General features: G+C 38.5%; 1 pseudogene; it reads left to right on the top strand.

Moving 5' to 3' along the window:
- The first annotated feature begins 9,372 nt into the window (after window positions 1-9,372).
- LOC125338898 overlaps window positions 9,373-22,380 on the top strand; it is a 68,107-nt pseudogene continuing 55,099 nt past the window's right edge.

Genomic DNA, 22,380 nt, shown 5'->3' with positions numbered 1-22,380 from the left:
GGGGAGCCCTATGTGTAGCCTTCTGAGGAATCTCAATACCACTTTCCAGAGTGGCTGAACCAGTTTACATTCCCACCGTCAGTGAAGTAGGGTTCCCTTTGGCCACATCCCCTCCACCATTTGTTATTTTCAGTCAAGTGAGCCAGACCCAAAGAAACATGGACTCTATGGTTTCCCTTATAGGGAATAATTAGCACAGGTTTAGGCGAGTCACAGCAGAGGATCACAAGAGCCTATTAGCTATGCACCTATGAACACATGTGATGCTAAGTGAAATGAACTCCATGTTATGGAAATGAGTGTTATATTACTGTTGTAATTACGTTCAACAGGCAATGTGAGACAGTAGCTCATTTTGTTGATGATCCTCTTATATCCGTCCCTGTGGTTGTACCTGCACTCTCACTTTGTCTTACCTGAGCACACTGGAAACTGTATATACTGTTGTTAGAACTAGGGAAGTGAAAGGGAATATCAAAATTGATAGACAAAGGATAAAAAGACAAACGACTCCAAAAGCAATACTTGCAAAACCATTTGGTGTAAACCAACTGAACAACTCTTGGGAGGGAAGAGGGAAAGGGGGAGGGGGTAATGAAGGAGGAGGTAACAAACAGTACAATAAATGTACCGAAGGCCTAAAGTATGAAACTGTAACCTCTCTGTACATCAATTGGACAAAAAAAAAATAATAAAAATCTGATAACATCCTAGATGCCTGGGGAGAATATTTGGAGTTTCCACTTTTGCAATTCACTTTAGGCATCACACTCCTGTCCCCCTTTTTCAGAGTAAAGGTAGGTATCTTCATTGTCATTGCAAAGAGTTCTCCTAAGGCCCTACACTTCTGACGTTTATATTTTGTTCTGATAAACAATGTTTTGAAGTATCGGTTGATTTTCGTTTTCCTCCTTTGTGGCTGCTGTGGGCAAAATCACTGTGACATTGATCTCATTCAGAGACATCTGCCCTAGGCTGCTAATCAGTACAGAGTTGTTTAAATTCCCTGAGACACTCCATTGCCTCTGGATTAGACAAGAATATGGCAGCTGAAATTGGAGAGACAGGATGTATCTCTGTCATTTTCTTACCCATCGACCCATTATCAGGGTATAATTTTATTTCCAAGATTAAATTAAATAGAAAGAATAATATCATACAGTGAGAAAGAGTATCACTGTATCAGTAAGGGAGAAAAATAAAAAAAACTAAATTTTTATTATGTCATAATAGCACATAATTTCTTTTACTAGTCCTTTATGCTTTTTAATATCCTTTGGGTTGTGATTTTAGTTTGGTTTGATCCTTCTGCCCCAGCATCTGGGATTAGAGGACTAAACCACCATGTCTGTCTACTAGTCTCAAATATACAAATATATTATTAAACAAGTATTTTGTCTGAACTATAATATAAATACCTACATTAGATACTAGATGAAATGCATGCAGTCCTTGCTTTGCCTCTCCTTTTCTCTCCTCTCTTCCCTTCTCTCCTCCCCTTTCTTCCTTCCTTTCTTTCTCTTCTTTCTCTTAACCCCTGCTTTATTCTTTGTCTACTTTCACATAGAAAGCTTAATTTGCTGGACATAAACAGGAAGAATAGATTATGTTAAAGCTAAAATTGCAAAATATACCAAGTAATCTATTAAATGGGAACATTCCTTATTAATTCATATTAGTTTAAATCCATAGGATTAACTCCATTAAACAAGTTCTTATAAAATGTCCCTCTTTGCTCTCCTGGGGTTGTAGGAATTATTTTTCTTCTTATTATTATAATAGACAAATTCATTCTTTCCAGTTCCATATTTACTAGTGCTTTGGATATATTACCTATACATGAAAACACAATAGTAAATGTATGAATGGGGTATAGTAGTACCTTCTTGTTCATGTACACACTGCATGGTATTTAAATTAAATGACACATTATCTCTTTAAACTTGCCCCACATCTTAGTGATGGAAAGTTTCAGAGTGCTTCCTTCTAGTTTTGGGGGATGCATGGAAATCATTGTTTTCTTTGGGGCTTGCTACTGGAAAAGAGGGAAAATGGTGACCTGGCTGCAGATAGAAGTTTTAGGAAATCTTTTAAAGTCAAGAATATCAACCATGGGCTAGTATGGCCTAGTGGCAAGAGAATTTGCCCCATATGCATGAAGCCCTGGGTTCAATTTCCCAGCACCACATATATAGAAAATGGCCAGAATTGGCGCTGTGGCTCAATTGGTAGAGTGCTAGCCTTGAGCAAAAAAAAATGAGGGACAGTGCTCAGGCCCTGAGTTCAAGCCCCAGGACTAGCAAAAAACAAATATCAACCATGCATTCAGGAATATCCAGTAACTTCACACAAGTCTCAGGTAAAGATGCCTAATCATTGGGAAAAATAACTTGAATAGAAGTAACAATGCTAAGAATAAATTTAAATTTTGTCTAGAGAATCTCACTTGTAAGGAATTTGTTCAGAAGATATATTACCATCAATATAAATGCAATGTGGTTGTATTATGTATATTAATACATTGCAGTACTGTGACTCTCAGCACTAGAACCAATGAACAGACTTATCTTCCAGATTAATTAGCCTGGCAGCAGTGTGTGGCATCTGCTGCCAATTGTAGCTACATGGGAGACTGTGATATGAGTAGCAAGGTGAATCCTTGTTTATGGTTCAAGGCCAGCCAGAGGAGAAATGTCCATGAGGCTTTATCTCCAAAGAAAGTAGCAAAAAGCAGGGCTGCAGGTATAGCTCAGTAATAGATTGGTAGGCTAGCAAATAACTCTATAAGTATGAGGTCCCAAGTTCAAACCCCAAACTAACAACAACAACAAAAAGAAAGAAAAATTTGCTAATGAATCACTTGTTAAGCAACAATTTCTCATATTTTCTAAGTAAAAATAGAAGCTAAAAATGAAACACTTTGTGTAAGTGAAATGACAAGTTACACTTTGTATGATGAGCCTATATTCAGTAAGGGAAATATAAAAATAAATTAGAGATTAATGAGATTTATTACCTACAATAAAGGATGGTTTAAGTGGAGTTGGAATGTTGAGAACAGAAGATAAATCCTTCTTTGGCTATTCATTTTTGTGTAATAGTTTTGACATAGGATACCAAGTTAATATTTCTATGGTATAAATTTTAAAATGATAAAGAAAACTATTCCTAGGGCTGGGAATGCAGCCTAGTGGCAAGAGTACTCGCCTTGTATACATGAAGCCCTGGGTTCGATTCCTCAGCACCACATATATAGAAAATGGCCTGAAGTGGCGCTGGGGCTCAAGTGGTAGAGTGCTAGCCTTGAGCAAAAAGAAGCCAGGGACAGTGCATAGGCCCTGAGTTCAAGGCCCAAGACTGGTCAAAAAAAAGGGAAAAATATTAGTAAAAAAAAAATTCAAAGAAAAGAGAATGATATAACTGCAGTTTGCACCAATAATATAACTAATCTGAAAACAAAGAGATTTAATTCCTTCAGCCTTTTATGATAATTTATGAATATATACAAATTGTTTATTTATTTATTTATTGTCAGTCTTACAGCTTGAACTCAGAGCCTGAGGACTCTCCCTAGCTTCCTTTATTCGCTCAAGGCTAGCATTCTACCACTTGAGCCGTGGAGCCACTTTCAGCTTTTTTTTTTTTTTTTTTGCCAGTCCTGGGCATTGGACTCAGGGCCTGAGCACTGTCCTTGGCTTCTCTTTGCTCAAGGCTAGCACTCTGCCACTTGAGTCACAGCGCCAATTCTAGCCATTTTTTTTCTGTATATGTGGTGCTGGCGAATCGAACCCAGGGCTTCAAGTATACAAGGCAAGCGCTCTTGCCACTAGGCCATATCCCCAGCCCTCAGCTTTTTCTTTTTATGTAGTGCTGAGGAATCAGACGCAGGGCTTCATGCATGCTAGGCAAGCACTGTACCACTATGCTACATTCCCAGCCCCCAAATGGTTCACTTATATAATAATTTATAAATATTTGTATAAAGTAGTTCCATTAGGATATTTCTACACATATATATACTTATTTGATCAAATCCCTCCTTTCCATTACATTTTCAAATCCCTTACTTCTTCCCTAACCTTTATATTTATAGTATTTACTGCTTTATTTATTCTCAGATGAAATACCCAATTAACTGAACAAAAGCAAATTCTTCTTGGTAGGTTCCTTTCTCTTGTGGTAACGAATTAACTGTTCTGTGATTAGCTTTATTGTATGATAGTCATAAGCAAGAAGCTAAATTCAATGATTACCGACTTAATGATATCTGTACAAAGTCAAGGTTTAGATAGTCACAGATGAGGATATGGAACGCTCTCTCTCTATATATACATATGTATACATATATGCATATATACACACATAAACACATATACTCATAAACATATAAACATATATCCACATATTAATACTTTCTGGCTCTGCTGAATCTAGATACAGTGGTTTTCATTAGTAATGAGCACACCAAAATCTCTTTCTTTTGTACGTATAGAACCAGGGATCCTTGGTAATCAGGCTGATTTCAAATCAGGACTGTACAAGTGTACCACAGATCTCGGTAAATCAGGAATAAGGAACACCAGAAGGCATGGGAAAACATTGGAAGAACAGGAGACAGACTCAAAGATTTTTCAAATGCCAGACTTAGAAAACTTTCATAAGTAAATTCATCAGTAAAGCAAATCACATCTGTAGTAGGCACAACCACTAAGTGAAACAAAAATACATGTGTCTGTTCTGGTACAACATGGAATAATTAAACAAATAGAGAAGAAGATAATGTCACTTATAGACAATGACAGATAATAATAGAGGGGTAATTTAGTGCTTTTTCTTGCTCTAATGTGCCATTATATGTGAGATATAAACAATTGCACTGTAAGAATTTCCTCCAACAACCACTGTAGTTATATTAATTTAAAATAAATCCATTAGTGAAAAGTAGTATATGTTTGATGAGGATCAGGATATTTATATGCTCTCACATATCTTCCTACAAGACATGCATTAATTACAGACAAGAGGCTAGTAATTCAGTGGCACATTCAGATAATCAATATCTTAACTAGGTACCACAGTCAATGTCATGTAGGACATGTCACCTCCTGATGAAATTCATTGATAGAAAACAGTGGCATATCCTTGGGAATCATATCATAGGGGCTTCTCTGCCTAGAGGTATAATTTGTATTAGGAGGTGGGGAGAGTATGATTAAAATCACACAAACACAATCTTGAGTAAACATTAGATATATTTTAAGTGTAAGGACATGCTATGGGGGCTGGGAATATGGCCTAGTGGCAAGAGTGATCACCTCACATACATGAAGCCCTCGGTTCAATTTGTCAGCACCACATATATAGAAAAAGCCAGAAGTGGTGCTGTGGCTCAAGTGGCAGAGTGCTAGTCTTGAGCAAAAGGAAGCCAGGGACAGTGCTCAGGCCCTAAGTCCAAGCCCCAGGACTGGCAAAAGAAAGAAAAAAAAAGTATATGCTATGGAATTGTCTACCCTTTAAAATAATAAAAAATGAAAAAATATGACTATATTAGCAAAGGTCGAAGTGGGATTTCAAATGATTACAAAGGGATGTGAGAGGATTAATTGTGTCATTTAATTATTTGATAAGAAAACTTGGGAAAAAAACTTTGTATAGAGGCAATGGGTATCAAGAATGTTGCTTGATTGGTTTTTATTTTGTTGCTCTTGAGACTTGGAATTTATCTTTACTCAAGGTTATACCATTAACAATGCATTAGTTGCCCAAAATAACTAGCAAGTTATACACATTATTTAGTTTTCTTTTGTGGTACTATGGTAACAAGCATTTCCTCAATGGCTTAGGAGAAAGCAGGGTGGTTTCCCATTTATGCCAAATATAATTCATTTATAAGTCACTATAATGCCACTATGAACAACTTTCATGCCTAAAATTTATTTTTACATTAGATTATTTCTTTAGGATGGATTTCTGAAAAGTGAACCTACTAAAGGAAACTTTCAAAATTATTTAGTTGGGAATTAGTGGCTCATGTTTATAATCTTAGCTATATAGAGGTGAAATTAGCTTGGGCAGGAAAGACTGTGAGACTATTATTTCCAGCTCATCACCAGAAAGCAGGAAGTGGAGGTGTGGCTCAAATGGTTGAGAGCTACACTGGAGCAAAAAAGCTGAGGGACAGTGCCCCAACCTAAGTTCAACCTAGGACCTGTACATAAACAAAAGGAAACAACAACATCTGATTTGAAGGCTTTTGATGTATATTAACAAATTGCTTTCTGGAAAATTATTTAATAATCCTTCATTTCCCAGGCTGTTACTGCATCCATAGTCCTAATGTTTAAGGGGGCTCTGTAGAACTCCTTTGTTGACTTATCCATGATGTCTGAGATAAGACCAGAAGGGGTCATTTTCAACTCTCTCTAGAACTGTAGGCACTCAGACTAAAAAAAACCCTCACCATTTAAAGAGACTTTAGACTTTATTTCAGTTTTCCAGTAAGTTATAGAGCATATTGCCCTTAGAAAGCTTTTTCTTATAATTGCCCTTAAATATCAGCTCAAGATTTAACATAATGGATCTTTTATGCCTCACAACCTTAAATACTGAAAAACATTTATACAATATTCAATGCATCTGAAAGTCCATTAACATGTTTAAGGAGTTAGTGATGGAACAATAGTAAAAAGCCTGCATCATTATCTCTGACTATCCAAGGGTGACCCAGAGACTACTGGGACTGAGCATCTGCACCTAGCAGCTATCTAGCCAGCAGCCAAGAACAAAAAGTTATAGGAGTTTGTGAGTGATCTGCTTCCTAGTTTTCCAGCTGCCCTCCCTGCTGTGGTTATTTATTTTATTCATAAAAAATAGCATGTAAGGGCTGGGGATATGGCCTAGTGGCAAGAGCGCTTGCCTTGTATACATGAAGCCCTGGGTTTGATTCCCCAGCACCACATATACAGAAAATGGCCAGAAGTGGCGCTGTGGCTCAAGTGGCAGAGTGCTAGCCTTGAGCAAAAATGAAGCCAGGGACAGTGCTCAGGCCCTGAGTTCAAGGCCCAGGACTGGCCAAAAAAAAAAAATAGCATGTAAATGATGATAGGCACAGCACACTGTTATCCAGTGCCCAAGTGTATTTTCTTTGTGAGACTAATGGGTCATGACAGGAAGATGGAATTCTTCTCAGATCAAAAGACAGTATACATTTTCAGATCAAGCACTTGGAGGATACATATTTGCTTTATTAAATTGTTGTGTACAGCTGTTTTCTCATTCTTCAAAAAAGACTACCAGAGAAAATTATTCAGATTTGATGAGGCTGGGATGCCCAGTGGATCTCATCAAAATGTTCATGTTTTCTCTTACCAATGTTCTGAGCTACAACTCTCCCAGAAAGTGAGACAATTCTGAATATGCATGTAATTTCATTGTCATATTTTTGCTTGATCTTTGTCAGTGACTAAAGAATGACATGTCATTGACTATTAATTTATTGATCAATTAGGGAAATATGTATTTTATTGTTTTATCTAGCCATAATTAGAGGATAGGAAATTTTTCCCTTATGACCTGCTCATTTCTTCTTTCCCCATCAGAAATACATTTTCTGAAACATAGTTCTCTATCTTTTTCATTATATAAATAACTTTTCTCTCGATGAATGAGAATAAACATTTCTGATCAACCAGGTCATTTAAAACAATCATTTACAGAGCCTGTTCATAATTTTATCAAGTGCCTATTTTATCAGATATCACAACCTGTCCATTTATATATCTTGACTACGTAGTCTGGAATGGAATACAGTCACAGTTGCAAGAATTAGCGAGAATTTTTTAAATTTAATTTTATTGTCAAAGTGAGGAACATGGGGGTTACAGTTAAGTTTGGGAGCACATTTATTGTCCAACATTTTACCTCCTCTCTAGTTTTTCTCCCACTTTCCTTCCCCTCCAACCCCACCCCCAAAGTTGTAAAATTCATTTCCAACTTATTGCCTTGTGAGTATAGCTGTTGAACGAGTTTGCCCTTTGTCTCAGAATTTTGTTGTTTCCTTCCCTTCCCTAATCTAGATAAACAAGTATACAATACTCAGGATACCAAAGTCAAATGCAATGATAACAGGGAATAAACCAAAGGGGGAAAAATAAAAGAAAAAAAGAAAGAATTTCATATAGTACATTGCAAACAATACCAACAAGGAAAAACCTTTTGTTTCTATATCTTGGAGTTCATTTTGATAAACATCATCTTATATGGTCATATGTACATAGCTATTGAACTATTTTGATCTTCTGCTAGGACTGTCCTAGACATATACTAACTATTACAAATGAGGGGAACCATGGAGCTTATGTTTCTTTGTATCTGCCTCACTTCACTTAATGTGATTTTTTCCAAGTTTTTCCATTTCCTTACCAATGGGATGATTGAGTTCTTTCTGATGGAAGCATAGAATTCCATTGTTTATATGTACCACATTTTCTTGATCTTTTCATCTACTGAGGGACACCTGGGTTGGTTCCATAGTTATGGTAAAATGCTACAATGAACATTTAACATTTAATCACTTATTCTCTTGTGTTCAACCTGCACACTGAAAAGGAAAATAAGAATTTCAGCTTATTCTATGTACAAGTCTGTGAATTCTTTTTTTAAGTGGTTTAGTTGGGAGCTGGTGGCACATGACTGTAATCATAACTACTCAGGAGGTTGAGATCTGAGGACAACAATTCAGTTACAGCATGGATAGGAAAGGCTATTATCTCCAAATAACCTGGCATTGCTGCAATGAATAAATCTACAGTTCCTGAAATAAAAGAACATTTGGCTTCAAAGCTTATTTCTACTAAATAAAAGTAGGCAAGGGATGGGTGAGAATATTGAAAGGTATAACAGTGAACAAGACATTGTATTCATAAACTGCTTTGTTAAATGGCAACCTCTTTGTACAACTACTTAAAGATAACAATTAAAAGAAAAGAATAAACAAATAAATGTCAACAAGAACACCATGGGTTGAAATGTCATCCAATGAAGCTGGATTTCAGAAAGAGATATTTACTAAACACAATTTTATGGAAACCATGTCAGAATTATGTATCGCTCATTGACCCCTTCACTCAAAATGGGAACACCCATCTTTTTCTCATCCGAAATTCTCAATAGATATACTGCACACTTGTCTTTCTAACTTTAGCATCCAAATGGCTTTTTTCACAACACACAGCTCAATGTTGTTGAGGTAGAAACTACAGTCATTCACTCTACCAGCAGTAAATTATCTCTAGGAATATATCTTTGCAATGACTAACCTTTAAGTGAAATTTAATAGATTATTCTAGGTGACAGGAAGAAAAGGCATAGAGAATGATTTTTGAAACTTTAGAAATGGATGAATACAAAAGATCTCAAGGAATATTGGGAGAGATTGACAGAGTAGAAGTCAGAAAGGCTTTGGGAAAGAAAGAAGATACAGATGAGAAGAAAGTTGACACAGGTAAAGAAGATTGAAAGAGCAAGCAAGACACTGATGGAGAGGAGAGTGAGAACTTTGGAAATAAAACATTCTCCTGAACTCATCCAAATAGAAGAATAATGGTATTTGACACCATTGTCTAAAACAAAACTAATTTGAAAGAGATATGGAGGCATGCCTCAAGAGGTGAGAGGGGAAGAAAAAACCCAAACATCTGAACAAGAGCAGAAGGTCCTGATTCAAGTACAGGTATTGGTACACACACACACACACACACACACACACACACACACACACACACACACACACGGCAAAGAAAGCTAGACTTTAAATTAAAGGATTCTCTGTTATTCACCAATGTGTAACTGCATTTCTACCGGTTCGGTTTCCCATCCAGTTTTACTTGCTTGTTTGGTTGATTAGTTTTGCATTTGCTCATTTAAAAACCACTTTACCGGGCTCGGGTCACCTCCCTTGGAGCAGGGATTCAGGCTCTGCTATCCTCTAACTGCTCCCTTTCTCACCCTCTCCCCTGGTCACCCGACCTGCAGGTAAGGCCAGAGTGGAGTGTGGGGCTCAGGAAAGACCTCAGGTGCACAGGGCCAAACGAGATCGCTTTACTCCCCTCCTTACCCGTGAAGAAAGCCAGGCGTACGCGGATCTTGGAGACGCTTCAAGAGCAAATCTGATTTAATAAGGGAGGGGCTAAACCTGATATAGTAGATGGCGAGGAGAAAAGGGGTCATCGACCAGAGGGCTGGCGATAGGCTGGGAGCTTGTCATAGGACCCCCTCATGAGCTAACGTCACCTGGATAGTGCCACCCCGGGGGCGAAAGCCCGCGAGACTGGGGGGCACATGGGCTGGCAAGAAAGTTTGGAGGCTGGTTGCAAAACCAGTTCTTATGGTTCCGGACCCAGAGAATTGTGGCCTGCTTCCGCATTCCCCAGGGATGGGGGAAGGGCGGCGTCTCTCTGTTGCCCTTCCCCCTCAAGGCCAAGGCTGAACCCCAACACCACTTGGCTGTTCCCCAATCTAATTTGGAAAAGGAATATGGAGAAATGTTCTTTAATGAATTGCATGCACATCATTTTCATAACTAGATGAGGGAAAATGGTTGGAGACCAAATCATAGTTACATTTCCCTGCCCCTTTGAGCATTTCAGTGTGGTGTGTGATTAGTTCACATTCTAGAGTACCCTGTTCATTTGGTTAATTAGGCTCTGTATTTCAAGAAAATTTTGGCTATTACATGTTTTCTTCTTCCATCACAGATTTCAGGCTATGCTGAAAAGATATTTTACTAGCAAAGATGACATTAGACCTTAGGTAACTTTGGATACTAAGTTGTTTTTCTTAGTTGTGGGGGAAAAAACAATAGGGTTAGAAGAAAGGGTAGACTGACATTTTTCTTAAATAGATCAAGGAGACTTTCTGAAACATTTCTAAAAGCACCACAGGCACCAAGGCCCTCAGAGAACAAAGACTAGTGGTCAAAGTCTATGTCAATTCTCACCTATCACCTAATTTCTGAAGTGCCCTAAATCCACCTGACTTTAAGAAATCAGCCCATCAAAAGACACTGAAATCAATGGTTTTCATGGTGAAGGTATTCCTACAAAGAAGGACCATTTCAGGTTAGGACAGCAAAACTGGTCACAGGCAACAACTAATATTTCTGTGTGGCAAGCCTCTTAGAAAAGTGATTCTGGTAAAAAAAAAATCTTAGATATTTAGAGATTCTTCAAGATTAAACAGAACTCAGTCTACTATGTAGAGAAATTTATGATTGATTCTCCTTGGAATCCACAAAAAATGAAGTGGTAGAAACCCAGACCAAGGGAGAGACTTGTTCTAAATCTAGATTAAACAATTGGAAAGAAGGCACAGAATGAGCACCTGTGCACAGAAGTTGCCTTCCTAGGGGTAGAGAAATAGTACCTACAAGATGGTGATTTCCTTCTGCTAGTTCATGATGCTAAAAATGATAGGTAGATCAGAACTACATGTCACATGTTGAGTACCGAGTGGCATCCCTACAGGCCTGGTCCTATAGGACAATAATTTACAAGGCTAAAGCACTGTTCATCAGTCTTCATAGAGGTTTATTTTGAAGAGGCACATCAGGCAATAAGAGACAACAGAGGACTAACAAACATCTAAAAAGCCCTCAACATCTCTCTGAAGTATGTGTTTAAACATTTTGCTTTCTTTTTCACTACAAACATATTTTCCCCCATCTTTGTATTCCAAATGTATTGGATGGCACCTTCATATGGGTCAAACAGAGGGACAAACAGAGCCTGGGGATTAATTTGTGAAAGTCATATTTATGCTGAAAATGTGGCCAGGTGATCACTTCACTTAATATAAATGATGAACTTCTCCATGCCAGTAATAAGCACTGAGAACACAATTCATAGTTTTAGGTATCGACATCTGTGTAAGTTCTTTGGGCTTCAACATTGAATCTGCAAGGGAAAGTTAACAATGTTTCCTTCATGGAGTTATTGGGAGGAATGAATGTACCAATTTGTATATATTCCTTGGAATCCTATCAGTCATACAGTAAGTGTTAGATAAATTTCAGCCATTAATATTCTATTTTCTCTAAGGTCAGTGTGTGTGTGTGTGTGTGTGTGTGTGTGTGTGTGTGTCCATGTGCTGGTACTGGGGCTAGTACTGTGTACCTGTAGTTCAGCCATTTTGCTCTAAACTGGTTCTTTACCACGTGAGATATACCTTCACTTCTGGCTTTCTCTTGCTTATTTGTGGATAAGGGTCTCTTATAATTGCATGCCTTGGCCAGCTTCTAACTGTGATCTTCAGATCTCACCCTCCTAAGTAACTGGGTTGCATGCATGAGCCACTGATACCCTGCTAAATAACTCAATTTTTATGTAATGAATTAATAGGTAAAGAGAAGAGACCAGAATCTATGCTATATTTTGATAAATTTCAAGAAGTTGGAGACAATACACCCACTGAGTTAACTCTTAATGACAAAAGATTCGACATGGATCAGAAGTATACCTCAATCCAAATGCCTAATAAGCAGGTCACTAAGCAAAATACCCAACCAAACCACTGATCTCTAGTATTTTCTGGTTGCTGCAATACAAATGTGTTCACTTAGACCATCATACAGTTACCAACATATGGAGAGTCAGCACTGCTTTAGAAAAGAGGCCAGGGAGGAGCTGATTAGATGTATCCACCACACCACCAAGTCAGGGGCACACTACCTTTGAACTCTGATCATTCTATGGTTCATATTTTCACATTCCTGCTTCATAAAATGGAGATTATAAAAGATAGCACAAATATGTCTGGTAGGCTAAATGAGATGACCTCAACATAATACACATGATGACTCCTCAAAACTGCTACTACTTGCTGCACTCATTTTTTTATTTTGTTGAAATGTGCATTGCCCAAAGCAAATAAATGTATACAAATACCATGAAAACCAGAAGAGTTACAGTCTGTTAAGATCTCACAGCATAAGAAAGCTCTGCATAGCATGTGAACACAGCTCCACTGCCCAAGTTTCATGTGTCCTTTTAACAACCACGGTGTTGGACAGGCTGTACAACACACCATGTGCACATATATATTTCTAGCTCTATTTCTTTTTTAGGAAGTTGCATTGTTAAATCTATAACCTATACCCTAGAGTGAGCTACAAATTGACTCGAAAAACATCACTTACTTTGTTGCTGAGCTTATTTTTTTCACTTTATTTTGAACTAAAACTGGGCTACAGCCTGTCTAAGCTGTTAAACCATAAATAATTTCATGTATAACTTATTAGCAATAGAATCTTAGCTCTTACAATTTTTGAGGCTTAGAAGTCCAAGCAGAGATAACAGCCCATGCTGTGTTGCATCTTCAGATGTTGGCAGAGGTGTGAAGGATGCTTCAGAAATACTTCATGATGATAATAACTCTTATCAATTCCCAAAGACCCACCTTTTAACTCCATCACCTTTGGCTTAGGTCTTAACAGATTGGGGTTGGGAGAGAATACAGCATTCAGGTCATGGCATAGCCTCATCCTAGCAGAAGGAGAAATGAATTCTCTGTCTTCTACCACTTAGTATATCCTAGCTTAGAATTTGCTTCATCATCATTGTCCATTTCTTCTCACACTATTGCAGACTCCCGTATTTTTCCCTGACTTTACCTTTAAAATTCACATTGGAAAACATACTTTATAGCCAAAACTCTCTTATTCTCCAGGAAGAACTTGACTCAGTATGGAATCACTTCTACTTCTTTCTGTTTCTAGCCAATCTGAGTGAAATGCCTACGGCTAATGTATTTTTAATGAATAGCCAAAATAACACATATTATATGTTCTCAATATAAATTCCAATGTATAAACAAATCAGTTCTGTGAAATAAATATTGACGAACTTATATTACATAATTTGTGATTGGGGGGGTGAGATTCTTACCTCTTCAAGTTTGCATAGATTCTGTATCTAATCTATAATATTTCTTTATTCTTTATTCTTTCTTTTTCCTCCAGATTCAAATGTGGCAATACAAACTGATCATTACTGAAGACTTTTTGGTTCCAGTCACTAGGATAGGTACTGAGTACATAAAAATAGGTCTTTTTTTAGATTCATTCTCCATTGTTTTCATCAGCCTTTCGCATTGTTTCCTTGTCATGATTATCAATTCTATTGGCTTCGCTAAATTAGCTATCCTTTGATTTCTCTGTAAGAATCTCATTTCTCTATCCCTCCTCTCTCCTTTTCGAAGTTAAAAATGCAATTTATGAGCTGTCTCATTTTTTTCACTTGTTGTTTTCCCAAGTTAATATCCACATCAACTATCTGTATGCACTGAACTCTAGTCTCCAAAAACTCTGTGTTGAATTCTTGAAAAATCCAGCACCACAGAAGGTTACTGTATTTAGAGATACAAGCTTAAAGGGGTGCTCATAGAAATAGAAAAATATTACACACACACACACACACACACACACACACACAATGAAAGACCATAGGACGACACTTGGAAGAGATTACCATTGACTTGCCATAGAGTCATAGAGCAGCTTCAGAAGAAAACCACCATACTCAAAGTTGATCTCAGAATTCCAGCTTTCAGAGTTATAAGGAAATAAACTTCTGTGGTTATTTCTAAGACATTTTCTTAAATGTAGAGCTAGAAACTAACATATGGATGACATTCAAATTCATATCTTTAAAATAGACCTTTTCTCTGAGTCTTACACTCTATTGTACAACTATAAGATGTCCTATTTAGGATATATTTAAAATCACATCTCTTAAAGCAAGTAATAACTTCTCTAGCTCAGAATGTCTATCTTGGGAATTTATCTCAGTAGAAGAACACCTTCCTGGAAAGTGCAAGGTCCCTGGCTTAAAAAAAAAAAGGGGGCTATTTTATATTCTCCCTAAATATCCATTAAATTATAAGCAAACTTTACCTATTTTCCTACCCTTTTACTCTCAAATCTCATCAAGACCTAAAATTTTTCTTCCTGAATATCAGTGGAATCTATCCACCCTTCTCCATTTTCTAGCAACTCACTCTAAGCTACCATCATTCTAAAATGTACTATTAGACCACTTAGATAACAGCTCTCTCCAGATGTATTTTATATCATTCAGTCCACTCTCCTTGCTTCAGCTAACCTATCTAACTGACTAATTTTGCTGATCTTTTTGTCACAAAGATAATAGCTTATGATGATGTACATGGTGGTTTAAGGCCAACTAGCTGGAAAAATCAGCTTCCTCAAAATCCATTTATTGATACTGATCTTTTTAAAAAATTTTCCATGTTTCTTACTCCTGTTCTTGCATCTGATCTGAAACCTGGGCCTACCTTCTGTTTGCTCTTGTTAATGGTCACAAAACAGTTGATTCAGAAGTACATACAGACACAGGAATGGTAGGGGAAAGATCAGATTCAAAGGCAGGGGAAAATAAAATATTTGATCATGTTGTCATTGAACAGGTCATCTTGTTAATAGATGAGCAGTCATCTACACACTGATTGAGAAGAATTGAATCTGGATATAGTTTCTCTCTTACTTTCTTCACCCCTTGATGCTCTGAAAAATCTGGATACTGGCATGCTCTCTGTATCCATTCTATTTCATATAAAATTTTCGCTATAATATTGCAAGTCATCTTCAAACACAAGGGTCTTCTACTAATTCTGATGTAGTTGCTAGCTGGAGGTATTATATTGCTTGGAGATATTTTAAAAATATAATGGACAATGTGCTTAATTTAAGAAGCAGAGTGGTCTATGGGTCCTGATCTCATGTTTAATATATGATGGGCAAAGGTGATCATATCTGTGTACACACTCTGATTTGGGGGCCATGGTCCAGCTACCATAAGCCTTCCCATGTGCAGAGATTTCTCAATACAGAGTCCTCCCCTATTTTTTTCCTACCAAGTTAATTCGTTCTCAGCCATTAGCTCCCAGATCAACTGCATTCTGATATTCCTAAATATATTCGCAAAGCACACATAGATTTATATTTAGACATATTTTAATGTCATGAGTACACTTTCTGTTTTCCCAGAAGTCTATACAGCTACATATGGACAGGAACAGTATGTTTTTGTAACAGCTATATCCACAGCACCTAAGTGTAGGCGTTTGGTATTTGTTTAATATTACACACACACACACACACACACACACACACACACACACATTTGTTGAATAACAATTATATGAATTACAGAGCCTCCGATCTCAAATAACTTACAGTAAGTTTGCCAGTGGAAAACAGAGTTTGTCACCATGTACATATGCTCTATCCATACCAACACTGAGCAAACTGGGAACATACAGAGAAGCTTCCATTATTCCCTAAGCTCATTGAACCCACTTTGGGCTGAGTACAGGGCTGGAAAAGGTTAATTCTCAAGTGAAATCATAATCCCTCGGGATTGAAGTTTAATGTGAAAAGATGCTTTTGGATGTGAAGCACTTCAAAGAGGATGCTTACTTCAACCTGAGTGCCTTCAACACCATCTCTCCAACGGTCTTGATCACCCATGGGTGGTAGAAAGTGATTCCAATTTTTTCCAAAGCAAAGGGTAAGACACTCTTGGAAATCACAAGGAAAAGGAAGAAAAAGGTTGGAGAGTGGACTGGGCATTGTCAGAGATACAGGGTGAAGGACAGGATGATGGACAGGATGATGGGAGAGGGAAAACTGAAGCAACTAAAAAAGAGTGGGAAATAAAAACAGAGGCAAACTTAAAATCCTTTCAGTCAGAAAAGTTCAACTGCAAAGAAACTGGGAAGACAGACACCTCTGGTTATTCACTATTTTTTTACATCTTTAATTGGGCACTTCAAAAGATTGCAGTTGGAGATACGTATATATAATGTTTAGGTTGAAAGGAATCCACTGGTATCAGCACTATTGAATTTTCTGACTAAAACCAATGGCCTTATTAAAAACAGGAGGGGGTGATTTTGCTACAATGACATCAATCCTGAGCCATTGATTAAAGCAAGGATGCGAACACCTGTCTTCCTGATCCATCCACTTGACATTTGCTCACCATCTTCCCCACTACCACTTGGTTTTGTGTCTTTCCACCCTCTCTCTGTTTCTTTTTCTCTTTTCAATATCACCAAACCAACATGGGGTATTCTAGCCCCACTTTCTACCACTAATCTAGAGCAACTACTGAAGATGCTTTTCGTTTGTCTTCTAAGTGTTCTTAGGTCTGATACAGTACTCCAGTACTACATATTGTGCCTCTCAGACTATTACAGAATCCTTTACAGAGCCTTCCTTTGCTTCTTGAAGCCAAGATAGTATAGCACCACACTCAATGTGAGAAGTCAAGGTAGCCAGCCATGTTGACCCCATTACACCATAGCCTGAGGCAAAACCCCATTTCACCAATACTAACTTTCTGGATATTCAACCTGTAATCCACTCATAATACGTTCCCAACAGTTATCTCTTCGAAACATTGACTTTCAGCCTACAACATGGCTTTCCTAACATCTGTGACAATGTTTTGAAAAGAATTTTAATTTGGAGGATACTGCCCTTTCTGACCATGGTTCTAGAAGTCACAATTATACCATGGCCTTCTGTGCCAATAGGTGATGCCAAAGTGTAACATAACACAAAAGTTAAATGTTAACAAAGAACAGATGACATTATAAGTGAAAGTACATTTATCAAAATTTAAAGTGTTGCCAAATCAAATGATCATATATAAGCAAGAAACTTTTATGAATTAAATCCCAACCCAAACTTATTACTACCATCCTATTTGAAAGTTTTCTTTTGTGTTTTAAACACAAATTATTATACAAAATATTATACTTGTCCCTTCTTTTCCTTATAAATGCTTGCTTACATGAGACACATCATAGATATAAGGTGTTGTTGGGTTCCAAATTGCCGGGCTTCGCTCTATCCCTCCCCATCCACGTGGGGAGGGGTCCAGGGCTTATCTATCTCTTTTTTCTGGGATCCATACTCACTCTCTCATGTCCTCCCAGCCGGTAGGGATTAGACGCGGGAGCGGGGACCCAGATTAGCCTCGGTTCGCGTGTGGATGCGAGACCCCTCAAACTCTCCAGCCCAAGGAAGACACGAGCGCGTGAGGTCTCGGAGACTGTCTCTGGGACTATTCTAATTTATTCAAATGAAAAGCCACAAAGATATACCCCAAAGGCGGGCACAAGAGAGGGAGAACAGATTGGTCACGAGACCTGTCCATCAAATGATGTCAGGGGACCTCCCTTGTGGGTGGAGGCCCAGCCTCCCAAGGATTGGGTTTCTGGAGTGCCCTCCACCGTTGCACACGTGCTCGCCCCAGGAGCAGGGGGCTTTTCGTCCTGTTAAAGGCGGAAGAAGCTTGGGGGGGGGGAGACAGGCCAAGGCCAGCTGTGGCCTCTTAAAGGCACAGATGACCCCAACAAGGTATAGCATTTGTACTAACATATATCACCAATAAAAACGAAATGACTCATGTAGTTCTGCATATTTTATTGCTATGTGGTAAATTACCCCCAAGGACTAGCAAACAGAATAACCATTTTATTGTGCTTGGCAAGTCATGGTGCTTCTTCCTACAGGGCACCAAGGTTATACTCAAACACTTCTTCTCATAATGCCATGGGCTCCTGCTCAATTCATGTTCTATTCTTCTCATAATGGCCTGCAGGATTAGTCAAGCAATGAAAGGGAAGGACATGCACAAACCATCAAGCAAACAATGCCAACCTCAGGAGGGTTGTAACAAGTTTTCCTCCTAGAGAACTGTATTGGACTCATTGTACATATATGAAATACATATAATATGTATGTAGACCATGAACATATAATCTACAGGTGATGTCTATAAATTTATGCAATCTACATATATGTAGAAGTTTATTTTTTCTTATCTTCTCTGATTTGCATTGAAATTGAATTTTCAAATTTTCTGTGCAAAGGTCATCTTGATTTCAAATCACAAAGATTGTACAAATTCATTATTCAAATATTATATTCCTTCTGTTTTTATCTTTTGTAGCTTTCTTTATTGGATTTATTCCCTCACTCTTGCTTGGTAAAGCTAGTATTTCTTTTTACAATATTTGTATGTATATGTGTGCATATGTGTGGGAGAATAACTTCTCTGACCAGTGGAAAACTTAGTAACAGCACAGAAGTTCTGATGATTTATTGGCAAACTAATAGGCCTGGGGGGAAAATCTCCATTAAGGGTCTCCTGTGCTTGATGTCCAAAGGAAGCCACCTTTGTCATTAGAAATCCTCCCCCCACACACACACAGAACCTCCCTGGGGAGACTTGCTTGATCAGCTGCCTTTAGAGAAAGATTTCACTGTAGATAGGGAAGTCTTTTCACAGTAATAGAGAAGTCATGGTCAAAGAGAAAATAGTAGCTAGGTGATAATTAGAGTTCTTCCTTGACTAGTTTTAATCCCTTGTTTTCATATCAAAAATCTTTGTAGTAACCACCCTTTGTAATAGGAAAACTTTTGTATTAGTTTCCTCCCTCACAGTAGCAACATCCTCAACTTTTGTATTTGAAATGGATATCGTGCTGTAATAATTTTTACCCTTGAAGTTGTGAATTGATTTCTAACCCTATATAAACCCTGGCCCTCCTGAAATAAAGTGTGCATTGTTGCACTCGCCTCTGCATTCGCCATGTCCTGACTATGGTTGCAGTAACCCAACTGGTTAATCCAACAACTGGTGTCCAGATCCAGGGATCTGATATTCTGATCCATAGGAGACTGCGGAACTGCCAAACTCTCAGGAGGGGGTGGGGGATATTTTTAATTCACAGGAGATAAGGGAACTGTGTGGTGAGCTCCTAATACTTAAAAAATTATGGGGTTATGGGACAAGCTAAATCAACTCTTTTTTCTAATTTTATCCACCATGTACTGAAACGGAACGGAGCTATGGTCTCACGTTCACAAAGAGATGAGTGCATGCAGGTGGTAGTGGAGTATAATGCTTGGTTCCCAGAGGGAGATACTTTAGATTTAAAAGTCTGGGAATGAGTAAAGAATAATGTGGAAAAGGAATATCGGTGTGGTGACAAGGTTCCAGTTACATTTTGGTGTGTTTGGGCATTGACGAGTGCAACACTGAGTATGATGTCTCCCGATGCTACCATAACATCAGCTGCTGAGCTAGAGGCTGACGTGGAGAAAGCCATGAAGGTCTATAACCTGCCAGAGGAGGCAGAAACTCTAATTGAGCAGGAGCTAAAATAGATGGCTACACCTGAACAATCTCCTGTCAGTTCTGTTAAAGAAAAATCAACATCAATAAGCCTTCGGCCTCTACTTATGCTCCTTCAGAGAATGAAGCTAATTTAGATATCTCAGCAATGCAGTATAAGCACTACAGACACTCTCCAGATATGCCAGGGGCAATCAGGAAGGTGAAAGTGAAAAAAAAATTGCCTCGTCAGGGCCCGCTTTTACTTTTCTTATTCTAATTCCAATGGTTCTGTTTCTCTCCCTTGCTATCAAACTTTTCCTATCATTCAACCCCCTCCAATGGGATGTGTAGTTGAGCCCCCTTATTATCAAGATATTGACCAGATTCACTTAACTTAGAACAGCTGTAATATGTGGTGGACTCCTTGTGGTTCCATTCCAGTGAACAAGGCTTCCTCATCATCTTTTCCTTACAACCAGGCATTAGCAGGGGAGCTGCCACTCCCTGTTCTGATCATCAGCTTGGAATTAGGGAAGGACTAGTGATTTTTCTTTTACCTCTCAAGAGAATTTTTACTGCAATTGCACTTTTAATTTGCCCCCGTACTACATGTTTCATGTATATGTTTCATGTGTCTTTGTCCTTGTCTGATTAGTTGTGTTTTGTGTGGACTGCTGTATTGGGAAAAAAGGCATCTGGTGGGTGGCCTCGGCAGACTGATTGCCTGGGGATAAAAATCTCCACCAGAGAGAATCCCCCTGAGAATTTTCTGGACCCTATAGACTTTCCATCACTCTGGCTGGCAGCTTGTGGACGCTGGACATGCCATCCAAGGCATAAAGCCTCTATTTCTATGTCCTGTATTGTCTTGACTCATTTTGTCTTTGAGGTTGGCACAAGTTTTAAATATAAACTTGTGTTTCCCATATTTCTGTTGTCCATTTACATGTCTATGGGGAGAACATCAGAGTCTACAATCTTCTGTATCCCCTTCTGCAAGAAGGCAGTTGAAAAAGTGCAGGTGGCAAAGAGCCAGGTTCAAACAGCTGGCTAATCTTAGCCTGAGAGTAATTCAAAACTGTAAAATCCCCCTAGCTGAAATCGGAGTAACCAGTTAGAGGCGCATATATATACACAAATAGCAAGTAACTAGGGCAAGAATGCAAGTTTTTGTCCAGATGGAAAAAGGACAGGTATGGACATTAGGTGGGTAAACAAATATTCCTCTTGATCTCTCATCTCTGATTAATTTTGAAAGGGCAAGTTTAAATTGACTCCATTTAAGATGAGACTTCATCTCCTCTTACTCCTCTCCATGGTTCCTCATTGTCAGGATAGACCTCGTCCTGAAGGTCTAGTTCCTCATTACTTGGATAGCTTGTCCCAGTTGGCATTCACAGGGTTTGAACTCAAGGCCTGGGAACAGTCCCTGAGCACTTCTGTTCAAGGATAGTGCTCTACCACTTGAGCCATGGTGCCACTTTCAGCATTTGGCTGGTTCTCTTCAGCCAAGCTTCCAGTCTGACTCTTTGCTGGTTAGTTGGGAGATGGAGTTTTAGAGGGAAATTTTTTTCTGCCCAGGCTGGTTTTGAACTGCAATCCAAGGAATCTTAGCCATAAAAGCCCTTTTTATTTCCAATTATACCAACAGGAGAACAATAGGAGTAGAGCTTACCTGTATCTTGTTGAGAATTGACCAACAAGTACTTGCTATAATTCTTCTGTAATACTTAGAGAACAGCAGACTGAATGAGATCCATATGTCATCAAATCAAACCATATCATTTAACCTTACTTGCAGGTGAAAGAGAACACAAATGAATGACAATCAAGAGGGCAAAGGGTCAGGACAATGTAAAAGTCTCAGCTTCAGCAGATCTGAAGTGGCTGTGTCTTCCATCCCAAATCAGCAGGTTTGGTTAGTCATGTGTGATGGAGGCAGGCAGGAGAGATGGGTTGGATCTGGGCGAGGCTGTAGTGGCATCTCTTAGATTCCCCTGGGCAGGTTGTCACATTTCCTGCTGGGTTGCCTGCAAATTTCTACACAAGAATGGTTAAAGACATTTGAAATCTCCCAATATTCCTTGGTTGCATACTCTGACTACTATGGCTTTTGTAGGCTGGTATCCTGCTGGTTTAAGCAGGGTGACAACTTTAAAAGGTTTTAGAAGGC

Source organism: Perognathus longimembris, chromosome 20 (genome assembly GCF_023159225.1).
Source record: "Perognathus longimembris pacificus isolate PPM17 chromosome 20, ASM2315922v1, whole genome shotgun sequence".
NCBI classification, from domain to species: domain Eukaryota; kingdom Metazoa; phylum Chordata; class Mammalia; order Rodentia; family Heteromyidae; genus Perognathus; species Perognathus longimembris.
The sequence above is the reverse complement of the archived record's forward strand: the minus strand, read 5'-3'. Positions and strand labels throughout refer to the sequence as shown.